The sequence below is a fragment of the Lepidochelys kempii genome, chromosome 3 (genome assembly GCF_965140285.1).
Source record: "Lepidochelys kempii isolate rLepKem1 chromosome 3, rLepKem1.hap1, whole genome shotgun sequence".
Lineage (NCBI taxonomy): Eukaryota > Metazoa > Chordata > Testudines > Cheloniidae > Lepidochelys > Lepidochelys kempii.
The window spans coordinates 96,528,331-96,540,718 of record NC_136382.1 but is presented as its reverse complement, the minus strand read 5'-3'; positions in this window follow the sequence as shown (position 1 = coordinate 96,540,718).

Genomic DNA, 12,388 nt, shown 5'->3' with positions numbered 1-12,388 from the left:
CTTCTAGTCTAAAACCATTCATGCCTGTTTGGTGCTGGAGGCAATGGAGGTATTAAGGTTTTGGACTTCACAACATCCCCTGGCAATGAGTTCCACAGGTTGTGTGAAGAATTCTTCCTTTTGTTTGTTTCCTATCAACTCTAAGACACTTGAAGGTGTACTTCCAGTAGATAAAAATGTTATCACCTTTTCCTATGGCAGTGTGCTTTCTTTACCTATTAAGTTACTCAGTAACTAGAAATAAAATCTTAAATATTGTAATCTATTCATACAATGCATTTACTATTTCTCCAGCACAAATTAAAACACATTCCAGTTCAAGGTATTAAAGGTGTAAAGATTCAAAACATAAAATCAAATTTAAAAATTGAACTTGCATTTAGAAAATGACTGATTTAAAAGCCCGTTTTAGCTCTGAAACAGTTCAGTTTTATAATGTAATATAGAAATCCTGAGTATGTATCTATAGTGACTCAACTGGATGATTCTTAACTCTGCCTTACTGAAAAGGCAATATAACACTGTACATCTTAAGTGTTAAGAAAATGTGCCCTCTAAACAATGTCATTTTCAAGGGCATACTCAAATATTAAGGAAGATAGTAAAGAGACCTGTTCTAAGGCTATAACAACCAGATAGAATTAAGAGCATTCCAGTTGTTAAAAAAAAGTCCCCAGGATCCATAGACTGATTCAAGAAAGAAAACATTTTTATTTTCTGATAGAGGAAGTTAGGGTACATAGCTCTGCTTCTGAGATTTCCAACAAGAGCAACTGAAATGTCTCAGGGCAGCGATTTAAAGGGCCCGGGGCTCTAGCCGCAGGCGCAGTGGCCGGGAGCCCCAGGCTCTTTAAATTGCTGAAGGAGCCCCGGGGTAGTGGCGGCAGGAAGCCCTGGGGCTCTGGCTACTGCTGGGAGCCCGGGGCCCTTTTAAATCACCAGGCCCCTTTTGCTCTCCCCCCCGCCGCCCCAATCAGTGGCCCTGCCGGTATGGTTGGCACTTTCTTACCGTACACCATACCGTACCGGCTTACTTTCACCTCTGCCTGGATCTCATCCTATCAGCTGGATGGGAGCTATTTACTTACATGAAGTGCTTTGAGTGCCCCTCTGGTCCTGGGGCTGCTAGCACTGCTTTTGGCTGGGGGAACTGGCAGGGGGGCGGGGGTGTTTCTAAGGTGCACAGGCTCTCAGCCGTCCAGTCTGAGGGGGCATTTGAGACTCATTAAAGACTCCCTCTGTGTGCGCAGGGGTGGGGGCGGACCGAGCAATGCAGACAGCTTTCCTGCTCCCAGCCACGGAGCAGCAGCCACCCGCACAATGGGGAATTGATATTTCCCATAGCCCAGAGCCAAGGGGGACAGAGGAGCTGCTGATCCAGCTCCTCCGGGAAGAGCCCTATCAACTTCTTGCTCAGCTCACAGCTTAGAGCTTCAGGTACCTCCAGTGACAGCGGGGAGCAGCAGTTCATTTTCCTGTTTGCACTCCATGGTAGGAAACTCAGGGAGGAGCAGAAGCCCCCTCTGCCCTCCCTAAATGGCACCTGCTCCCTCTGCCCTGGAAAGGGACCACTTTTACCAGCAGTGGGAGCCAGGCTAGGAACTGCAGCCACATGTGGCAAGAGCTCATCTGCTGGCTCCCTGCCAAAACAGCTGATAGGCAGCTGTGTGCTACAGCTGATTGGTTGGAAACAGCTAATCCGACTGTGACGTTGCACCCCATAATGCTTTATAGAAATATGCTTATGCATGTAAATATGACATAACTGGAATAGATTTTATGCTACATATGCCATGTAACATATCTCTGCAAAGATTATGATCTACTGAATATATTCATCCTATTTGTATGCATGTATCATTTTTGTATTCAAAATTATGAATATTGGCTGTGTACTTGTTTGATTTTAAGTAGCCTCAGTGAAGCATTTGAGAAAAGACTATTCTCAGTAAGTGCCCAATCAAGAAACATTTAAGCTGATAATAGACTTTGACAGACGCCAATCCACATCTGAGCTTTCCTGGGGAAGTTCCTGTAGAGAATTAAGTCATGCATGGATATGTGACTTGCCCAGGTGACTCCAAAACTCCATCTTGTAGAGGGGATTCTACACAGGGGAGGGAGGGGTTTCCACCCACAAGAGAGAAACTATATAAAGCCCTGGGCGACCCCTCCATTTGGTCTTCGGGTGGCTCAAGAGGTAGCCTCTCCATTCCCAAAGGATACCTGAAAGAAACTGGAACAAAGGACAACAACTACGGGGGTGTGAGTGATTGCTGGACCCAGACTAGAAGGAGGCTAGTCTGTAAAAGAAACTTATTGGAACATCTCTGATGGTGAGATTTCATCTGTAATCACTTTCTTACTGTATTAGACTTAGACTTGTGTGTTTTATTTTATTTTGCTTGGTAATTCACTTTTTTCTGTCAGTTATTACTTGGAACTACTTAAATCCTACTTTTGTATTTGATAAAATCACTTTTTACTTGTTAATTAACCCAGGGTATGTATTAATACCTGGTGGTGGTGGGGGAAACAACTGTGCATATCTCTCAATCAGTGTTACAGAGGGCAAACAATTGATGAGTTTACCCGGTATAAGCTTTATACAGGGTAAAATGGATTTATTTGGGGTTTGGACCCCATTGGGAGCTGGGTACCTGAGTGTTGGAGACAGGAACACTTCTTAAGCTGTTTTCAGTTAAGCCTGCCGCATTTGGGGGAAGTGGTTCAGACCTGGGTCTGTGTTTGCAGCAGGCTAGCGTGTCTGGCACAACCAGGCAGGGCACTGAAGTCCCAAGCTGCCAGGGAAAACAGGCTCAGAGGTAGTCTCAGCACATCTGGTGGCAGTTCCCAAAGGGGGTTTCTGTGATCCAACCCATCACAGCAGCCACTCTCCAAAGGTTGATGGGGCCCTGGATGCACCAGAGTTGATTTGCAGCTGCCACACCTGATTATCCCAGTGGGTGCTGAGCACCCACTATTTTTTCCCGTGGGTGCTCCAGCTCTGTAGCACTCACAGCATCGGTGCCTATGTTTATCACCCTTCTTCAGAAGGGGTAATGTAGTGTTAGTTGTGAAAAGACAAAGCCTCTAGGGGGCATGCAGCAGAGAGGTATAAGCCTGTGTTAGCAGGAAATAAAGTCAGTCTTGGATTCACTTCCACCGTGATGTCCTGGGTCTCTAGACTCCTCAAATGCAAATTAAGAGGACATCATTACCTGGTATAGTGGACTATTTTTCCAGATATATAGAAATACTTGAAAGACATAGCATGTTGCAATGTTATTGAGAAACTGGAGTGCAATTTTGCTTATTTAATATTTCAGAACAACTAGTGATGGACGATGGACCACAATTCACTGCAGCAGAATCTCAGTTATTCTGAATGACACATGATTTTGATCATATTACTAGATTTTGATCATATTACAAGCAGCCCACATTACTCACAAGCGAATGGAGAGTCTGAGAGAGTTGTACAGACAGCCAAGGACATCCTACAGCAGGAAGATCCAGTCCTTGCTCTTCTGAGCTACAGATCAACACCAATAGCAGCTACTCCTGTTCAGTGCAACTCCTTATGGGACTCTAACTTTCAAAAAGTACCTAACTCGAAAGTGGCCAGACAAGAAGAGAGTAGCCAAATCAGGGGGGAAAAAGGCGAAAAAAACTTACAAACACTTTTACAAGAGATGTCACTCAGTTAAAGAGCTTCCGGGTCTAGAATTTGGTTACCATGTGTCTCAAACTAGATGGAGAAAAAGGATGGACATAAAGCTATCAGACAGAAAAAAGAATTCAGCACCCAAATCCTATGTGATTGAGACTGACAGTGGAAACTTCAACAGAAACTGTCAACATTCTACAGTTTGTTCCTCAGAATCTTTCTGGGACTTTGCTCTTGCAAACCCTGCAAAAATGGTTCAACTTGCCACATTCCTTTCAATGCTGTCCCAGTGCAAGACACTTCTCCTTTACCTGCTCAGGCTGTCCCCCACACTAAATACATCACACTGTGGGGAGAGAAACTTAAAACCATTTTATTTTGTCTCACTGCATGTATATCTAAGGGTGCTGTGCCTCCTAGAGTTTTCATCCTCTGTCTTGAGGCTTCCACAGCACACCCTACATCTCAGCATCTGTCTAACAGGAGATCACCTTTCCGGAACAGCCGCTCCTGCAGGTGATGACCCCAAGAGTTGCAGACAATTCTATCCTGAATCAGGGAGACTCTCAAGTCCCCAAAATCACATGTAGCAGCCAGTGTGCCTAAGGCTATAACACAGGAGTCTCTCCCCCTCCTTTGGATTGGTCTGTAGTGACAAACCCATATCACTCCATAGTTTCATTCTGTTTGGGGAGCAATAAGTCCCCAGGGCTCCTTGGACTGCTGGGAGGCTTGAGGCAGTGGTGCGCTTCAGAGTGATGCATAACAGTTTTACTTTCCTGCTGTTGGAGTCCTTCTGCACGGCCAGGTCTGTGGACAGCTCGAACTCCTCCTTCCATCAGGTCCATTGCCAGGCCAGATTTGTGTCTGCAAAACCCAGGGCTCTGGGGTTCTTTAGACTGAGTTCCATAGCTCACTCTGTCAGCAGCTACTCTTCAGAGAATTCACAGCTCCTCTGCTGCCACCATATTTCATTAGGAAAGAGTGAAGCTGAATGCAGATTAAGTCAAACAAGTGGAACTTTATTAAACCCTGTGCACCGTTGTGTCCATGTGGCTGAGTGGCTTCCAGCCTAACTGCACACATTTCCCCAGGTGTCCTGTCCATTACAGTCCCTCCAGGGAACATGGCCCCACTGACTCCAGTTCCACCAATCGTGATACACCCCTCATAAGCTAGATCAATGCATTCATATGGGAAACTCTAATAACTCAATATGACTATACAGTCATACCTCACTGACCAGATCACCTACAGCATTCACAACATTATTACACATCAGCTCCATGTCCTCCACACTAGGAGGGGCAGGGAATCAGCAAGCTGGAGACACTGAGTAGGTGACCCTGCCTTAGATAGGGGTAGAACTTGTGGGACACATTCTCTCCCTCCATACTGACCACGTGAAGATTTCCCATGAAAAGAAGTATGGCTTAAGGGCTGTATTACCTTTCCTGTGGAGCCTGATAGATGAGGGAAAGCTTCCATTATGGCAGAAGCATTTGCAGGGGAGTTCCCTGATAATAGAGCTTCACGGGATAAATACACCTAACAAGCTGGTGGGAAAGGAGCTTATATGAAGGCATAGGGCCTCTATGGGGAGAACCCTGGGCTCTTACACATCCATGGGAGCTCTGAAACGTTTGAGAACTGGGCCTGTGATGACTCCCAACCCTGCCAGAATGACTCAGTGGAAACTCTGCAAGGTGTACTCCCCTCAGGCCTCTCCTGAAAGTTTTACACCAGAGGGAACAATGCCCCCTAAAGCTATTTGAAAGTATACATATTAGCAACAAGCACCTTCAATTTTACCCTTTCACCAATAGGTGGTACTAGCAATTTAACAAGAATTATGGTCCATATTGCTTTTTTATTATTGTGTGGATCTATCATTTTTCAGTGTTCCGTACCATGTGGTTTGTACACTATTAGATGATATTTAATGGATTCTACCACAAAAATCTAGGTTCCCTTGTTTGTAAAGAGCAACTTAGAGCAGCAACAAGCTCACCATGCTCATAAAGAACCTGGTTAGCCTTAGGCAGGTGGAATTGTGAAGTATGTTTGACTCAAGCTGCAAATACATTAAAATCAGACTTTGCTTGAGGTCAGGGGTGGCCAGTTTGTATAATTTTTGGTGGTGCCCAGAAGCGGTCCACATCCTGCCCTCCCCACGCCTGCCTTATAAGCCGATATTTTTTTAAAAAATAATGTAAAAATGGACTGGAAACAGTAAGCGTTTTAACAGTTTCCCTATATTGCACAATGTGTGTGTGTGGGGTGGGGCTGGGGATGAGGGGTTTGGGAGGGGGCTCAGGGCTAGAGCAGAGAGTTGGGGTGCGGGGGTGAGGGCTACGGGGTGGGACTGGGATGAGGGGTTCACAGTGCAGGAGGGAGCTCAGGGCTGGGGCAGAGGGTTGGAGTGCAGAGGGGGGTGAGGGCTCTGGCTGGGGGTGTAGGGCAGGGGATGAGGAGTTTGGGGTGCAGGCAGGCTGCCCTGGGGCTGGGACCAGAGAGGAGGACTCCACAGTTCCCCCAGCCCTCTCCCCCGGGGCAGCACACTCACCCGGCACTGTCACTGCACATTCTCCTAGGGACCAGGCCCTTCTCAGGTCCAAGAAGCCCCCTCACCTCTCCTGTGGTGGGTGCTGGGGTGGGGGGTGGTACTATCACATGTGCACCTCCTCCCTCTGCAGGCTGTGGTTCAGCCTGCCGCCAGCCCCGCTCTCTTTTGTAGCCAGCAGCAGCAGCGGCCGGCAAGGGAGCGCAGCACGGAGCGGCAGAGCAGGTGCCCAGTGCTCAGGGTGGGATGCTCTGGGAGAGGTGCATGGGGCGGCAGGCGGGGTTAGGGGAGAGATCCGGCTCCAAACACTGGTGGAACTGGGCCCCCGTGCCCTAAATTTGCGGAGCACGGGCACCCTGGGCCCCTATAACTCACTGCTCCTACTTGAGTTGAAGTTGAATTCATGACCCAGACCTGGTTGTGAATTGTGTTCATATCCAGAATTTTTGTACAAGCTCTTTTGTTCTTTTGTGGGTGGCTAGGAAGATTTGGAGGCTCCTGTTCATTGCTGCATTATGTATTTGAACGTTGTTTGCTGGGAAGTGTCCCATGAGGCAAGTCACACAGCGCTCCTCATGTGTTACTGCTTGGCTGAGCTTATTTCATGTCATCAGAAGGGTCTGCAGGCACTGTTTCACTTTGTTCCTGAGATGAGAATGCTATTAAAATTTTACCTCCAACTCTATAGCCTTTTACTGCAGGTGAAGCAGTTAATCCTTCAAGAGGAGAACATATAAGGTATCTGTAGTGCTTACACAATCCATTTATGGACCAAGATTAAGATTTCTTGATGGGCTCAAGATAAAGTCTGAATTTAGACTGTACAGTAGTAGCAATAGTGACAGATGCTTAGATGTGAGAGTTCTGAGGCAAGTTACACACCATAAAGTATGGTCTGAGCTGAATTGTTCATATATTAATACCCAAGCTGTTAACACAATGAGATGGACACAATACAGCCTGCATAGGTGCTGGAACGAGGGTGGTTGAAGTGGTTTCCATTATATCTAGGGTTTACAGTTTGGTTCAATGACTCTCAGCACCCCAACTACACCAATTGTTCCAGCAGCCCTGCCTGCAATACACTATTAATTATTCAAAATGGTACAAGCTTATTTATTTATTCAAATGTAACGCAAAAAGTGGTGTTATGATTTTGAATTTTGATACTAGGTTAACTCTTAGGTACTCAAAGTATTTTCTGGTGCTGTTACCTTATTCAATCAACCTGATAGTTTTACTGATTGACCAGTTCAGAACAGAGCACCTCAGCTTGGCTTTGGGTCAAATAACGGGGTATGATTTACATGCCTATACATTTAAGGGCGTCTCTAAGCTGGCGTAACACAAAAGATGAGGGGGTCAGTGGAAGGTGAAAGTTACACCATATACAGATAATAGGGTGTTATTTTAATGAAAATATGTTAGGCTCAGGTGAAATCGTTAAAAATTCCTTTCACCACTATGTAGGTTACTTTGTCTCCATTGAAATGTTGGTAAATAAACCAGTTCAGTGTATCTTTTATAAAATAATTGAAAGATTAAGAAAGCAGTTCTAAGAAAAATATGAGTTTAACCAAAAATGTCACTAGCTACTTTAACCTATAATTTTTCTAACCTAATTTACAATACTACAGTTCAGTAGTCAAATCAAGGTTATAATTGAAATGTAGTCAATAGCTCAATTTATCTTGCTTGCCAGTGACTACAATCAGTAATTAAATCAAATTATAATGAACAGGTCAAGGAAAACAATATATCTCATGGTTTTGCAAGAAGGTTAAAGGGAGAAGGCATTTGATTTAAGGCATTTAGCTAAGAGTCTGTTAAAGGCAGGGGGCTATTCCTTGCCTTGGTTTTAAGAAAGCTTCAAAATGATTTCTTGGTAACTTCCTCCTTTTGGCTGCTTTGTCCCATTAAGCATCATTGTTCACAGAAATTGCACCAGGCTTTTATCTAGTTTACCTTCCTGTCCCCACTTTTACACAATATCTGCATCTGTCTGGCAGCCTTACAGACACAAAATGATTTCTAAAATCCCACACTTATAGCAGCTTTAGAATGACACTGGTTTAACTCAGAGAGCTCAGGCATTTAGTGTCTATTTTGGGGAACAATTAGTGACATACAAAGAGACATACACACCTACACACACTCACCAATGGGTGTAGGAGTGATTGGAGCATCCTTAAATTACTCTACAGAAAAATTTGCTGTACTCTGCTCTTCCTCTCACAGTCTTTAGCTTACATGCCTTGGTCTTCGTTTAGAACTAAGTTGGTAATTTACTGGTATTTCTATTGATGATAGGATGAACCTGAAGCTTTTTGCATGCAGGGTTGAATCTGGTCTTTCTTTTCAGGATAGACATCAGGCTTGGCTTAGCAGATGGTCAGAATCTTTTGCCTCTTCTTTTCTGGGTGGCTGGTCCAGGGAAGAGGGGAGAATACAATGTCAGGTGGTGGTGTTGTGAGAAAGCCTCCACCTCTTTCCATGAGCTCTATACTGAGGGCTTACAGATGTAGATGTGGACTCACAGACTTGTCTCCTTCTCTCCAAACTAAAATCTCAACTTGTCTCTTACATCTCCTTGTGGATGTCTAACAACCAGCTCAAGCTAAACAGGGCTCCTAATCTCTCCTTCCGCATAGACCTCCCCACTATGTCTTTTCTTGATCACTGTGGACAATACCACCATCCTGCCTATCACTCAGGTCTGTAACCTGTGTGTTCTCTTTGACTCAGAGCTCTCTCTCTAGGTCTTCACAATCAAGGCTATGTTTAAATGTAGCCAGTTCTTTCTGTATCACACTAAGACTTGGTCTTTTTTATAAATCCATACAGCTAAAATGATCATCTTGTGTCTCAGTTCCTGCAACAGCCTTCTCTCTGGGCTTGGCAAATGCAGTCTTGCTCTCTTCATCTCCATTAAGAATGCTGCTGTAAAGATCGATTTTCCTAGCCCACCGCTTTGATCATGTTACCCCTCTTTGCATCCCTCCACTGGCTCCCTCTTCTCTGTCGTATTAAACATAGGCTGTTTGTATTCACTTTCAAGGCTTTTCATCGTCAATCTCCACCCTACCCATCATCTTTCATTAGCTACCAAGCTGTCAACGCTTTCCTCCAATCAGCCCATGGTGCCAGCTTCCATCGCCCGCTTTTTTAAATTGTCCAGCAAGCATCTTCATGCTTTCTCCATATGCTTGGGATGAATTCCCTATAAAGACATAGCAAGCTCTCTCATCCATCTTCACATCTCCTCTGCCGTGATGTCTACAAAAAACTTGACAATGGTTAGATTGCTGGTGTGCTGAGACCACAGTCTATCAGGTGACCAATATTGTCTCATTGTTTTCCTGTACCTCCCCATCTATCTTTGTCCATCTGTAATCTCTTGTCTTATACTTAGATTGTAAGCTCTTTGTGGGGCAGGGACTGTCTTTTTGTTCTATTTGTACAGCACCTAGCAGAATAGTTCCTGAACCATGACTAGGACTCGTCGATGCTAGTACAATATGACTAATAATACATAAAATATTGTATTCAAAGTGATTTACTCCTATACAAATGAGTAAGCTAATCAGAGGCTAATCACTAACTTCTTTATTTTTGTGGCAATGCTATGTACAATTTGAAGAGTCTTAAACCTCTGAAACCCTTTGATTAGGCCTCTAAATACCAGGGTATTTTGGCACTCACCAGTGTTTTGGGCCAGGATTTTGCCCCCTTATTCCATTGATTTTGGATGAACCACACATCTACACTGCCTTCTAACCTGGTTAACCTCCATAGCTGCACAGCACCTTAAGGAACTTCTAGTCTGCTGAATCCCCCCAAATTTCCCAAGAGGGAAGACATATTCACTGTGCAGTGGGGCAATTTGAGTTCACCTCCAGTCTGCACCTTCTGCGGGGACTGGGGCCATTCCCAATAGAATGCCTTCTGCAGGGCCTGGGGATACATTGGTGTAGCGCACTCACAGCTCCCGGTTACCGAGATTCACTGGATCTGGGATTCCTTTCTTGCACCACTCTAGCATTTAAAGGAATCATTAGCAGTAAGCACCATGAGTTTATAGAGAATAAATTTTGGCAGACAAAATTTAATTGCTTTCTTAATAGACTTATAGCATTAGTAAGCGAAGGGAAAGCAGTAGATGTCATATATTTGAATCTCAGTACAGCATTTATTACATCTTACAACATTTTAATTTCAAAACTAATTCATATTGGCTTGGATAGGAAAACTGTCATATAAATTGAAAACTGACTGAAATACCATAAGCGACTGGTAATAGTCAGTGTAAATATATCATGTTGGAAGAGGGTTTCTTGTTGGGTACCATGAGGACTGACACCATTTAACATCTTTTTTTTATTGGTTTGAAATAGAAGGCAAAGAATACATTAACAACATTTATAGACACTGGGACTGGATGACTACACCAGTGAAGGGGAAGAAGTAACACAAAAGGGACCAAGAATCTAATCCAAAATCCACTGAAGACATAGGCAGCAGGTATAATAGGCCAGAGGAGGCTAAGCCTCCCATGGTACAGCTGCTACTGACCCGCTGCCAGACGCCTGGGCCATGGTGGCCCCTCCATGGTGGCTGCACTCCTCCTCTTCCCCTCTCTGCTCTGCCTCTTCCCCAAGGCTCCCACTGCCTGGCTTACCTGGTGAATCCCTCCTCTCCTCCACTCTGCCTCCCCTCTCTGGAAGTCCAAGCCGCTCCCCTCCTCTCCTTCACCCCCCTTCCCCGAGAGGCCCCACTTCCCCCACCACTCACTGTGTCCCTCCTCAGCCCCCTGCCCCCGATGGGGAGGAGGATGGAGGACAGGAGGGATGTGGGGAGTGGCAGTGGCCCATGGGGAGTGGAGCGGGCAGGGAGTGGAGGGGGATGGAGTCGGGGTGGGACCTGGGGCAGAGCAGGGCTAGGGCCTGGGGCGGGGTGGGATCGGAGTGTGGGCAGGGACGTGACAGAAGAGGCAAGACAGGGAGCTAGCCTCCCCCAGGGAAAGCTTCACCCGCCACCCATAACTGAAGACAAAAGAAAGGCTCATTGTTTCATTGGTAATGGCAGTGGAGCCTTTCAGGCTCAGGCTGCAGGTGGAACTCTGGGACTCTCCCATCTTGCAGGGTCCTAGAGCATGAGATCCAGTCAGAGCCGGAAAAACTCACAATTAAATAGCACCACGAGCCTGAGTCAGCTGGCACGGGCCAGCCGCAGGTTTCTAATTGCAATGTAGACATAAGCTATAATACCCTTTAATGCTCTGCCAAGTATGGCGGAGGTTACTTAAATAAGGTCTTCTACACACAGTGCCACGTAGGGGTTACACAGTATAACACAATTTAGCATTCCATTACAAAAAAAAAAAAGGAGGACTTGTGGCACCTTAGAGACTAACAAATTTATTTGAGCATGAGCTTTCGTGAGCTACAGCTCACCATTACAGTTCTTCCTTCTGAGACAGCCTGGGCAGTCAAGGCTCTCACACCATTTTTCCAGTCAGCAGCCCCTCCTTGCAGGCACTAGGGAGATCTGAGTTTCAGTCCTGAGCCTTCAGGGAGTCATCCTGCACTGAGCAGGGATCCTCCCTTTTAAGAACCTGCTCAACTCCAGGCTTGGCAGACCTCACAGGTGCACCAATCTGGGGCTGAGTATGCTCAGAGGAAATCTAACTCCTTCCTGAGTAGGCTGGGGATTTGCCCACCACAGTGGGGTATAAACAGTGACAAAGAAGAGGATTATTTAGCGTGGTACAAGGGAAGTTTAACTAAGGGAGAGGAGATGAAATTAAGAGAGGGAAATGTTGGATTGAACAGCAGGGAAAAATCTCCGGATGATGGGACATATTCGGTTGTGGAATAGTCTCTAAGGGAAGTGGGGGAGGAACAGAAGTTCATGGAAAACAGAAGACTGGACAAAGCACTAGGAAATGTACATTTGGAAACCATCAAACAATCCGGCCTTTGCAGGCAGAGGTACTGGATGACCCAAACAAATCTTTCTTTCTCTAATACCAATAAATCTGTGATTCCAGGAAAGTTCTTCCTTTTTGAACTCAGAAGCAGCACAAGCTGGCTCTGCATTAGTAGTGAGGGACTGAGCATCTCCAACTCTGAACTGGCCTCCTTCTGTGGGAAGAC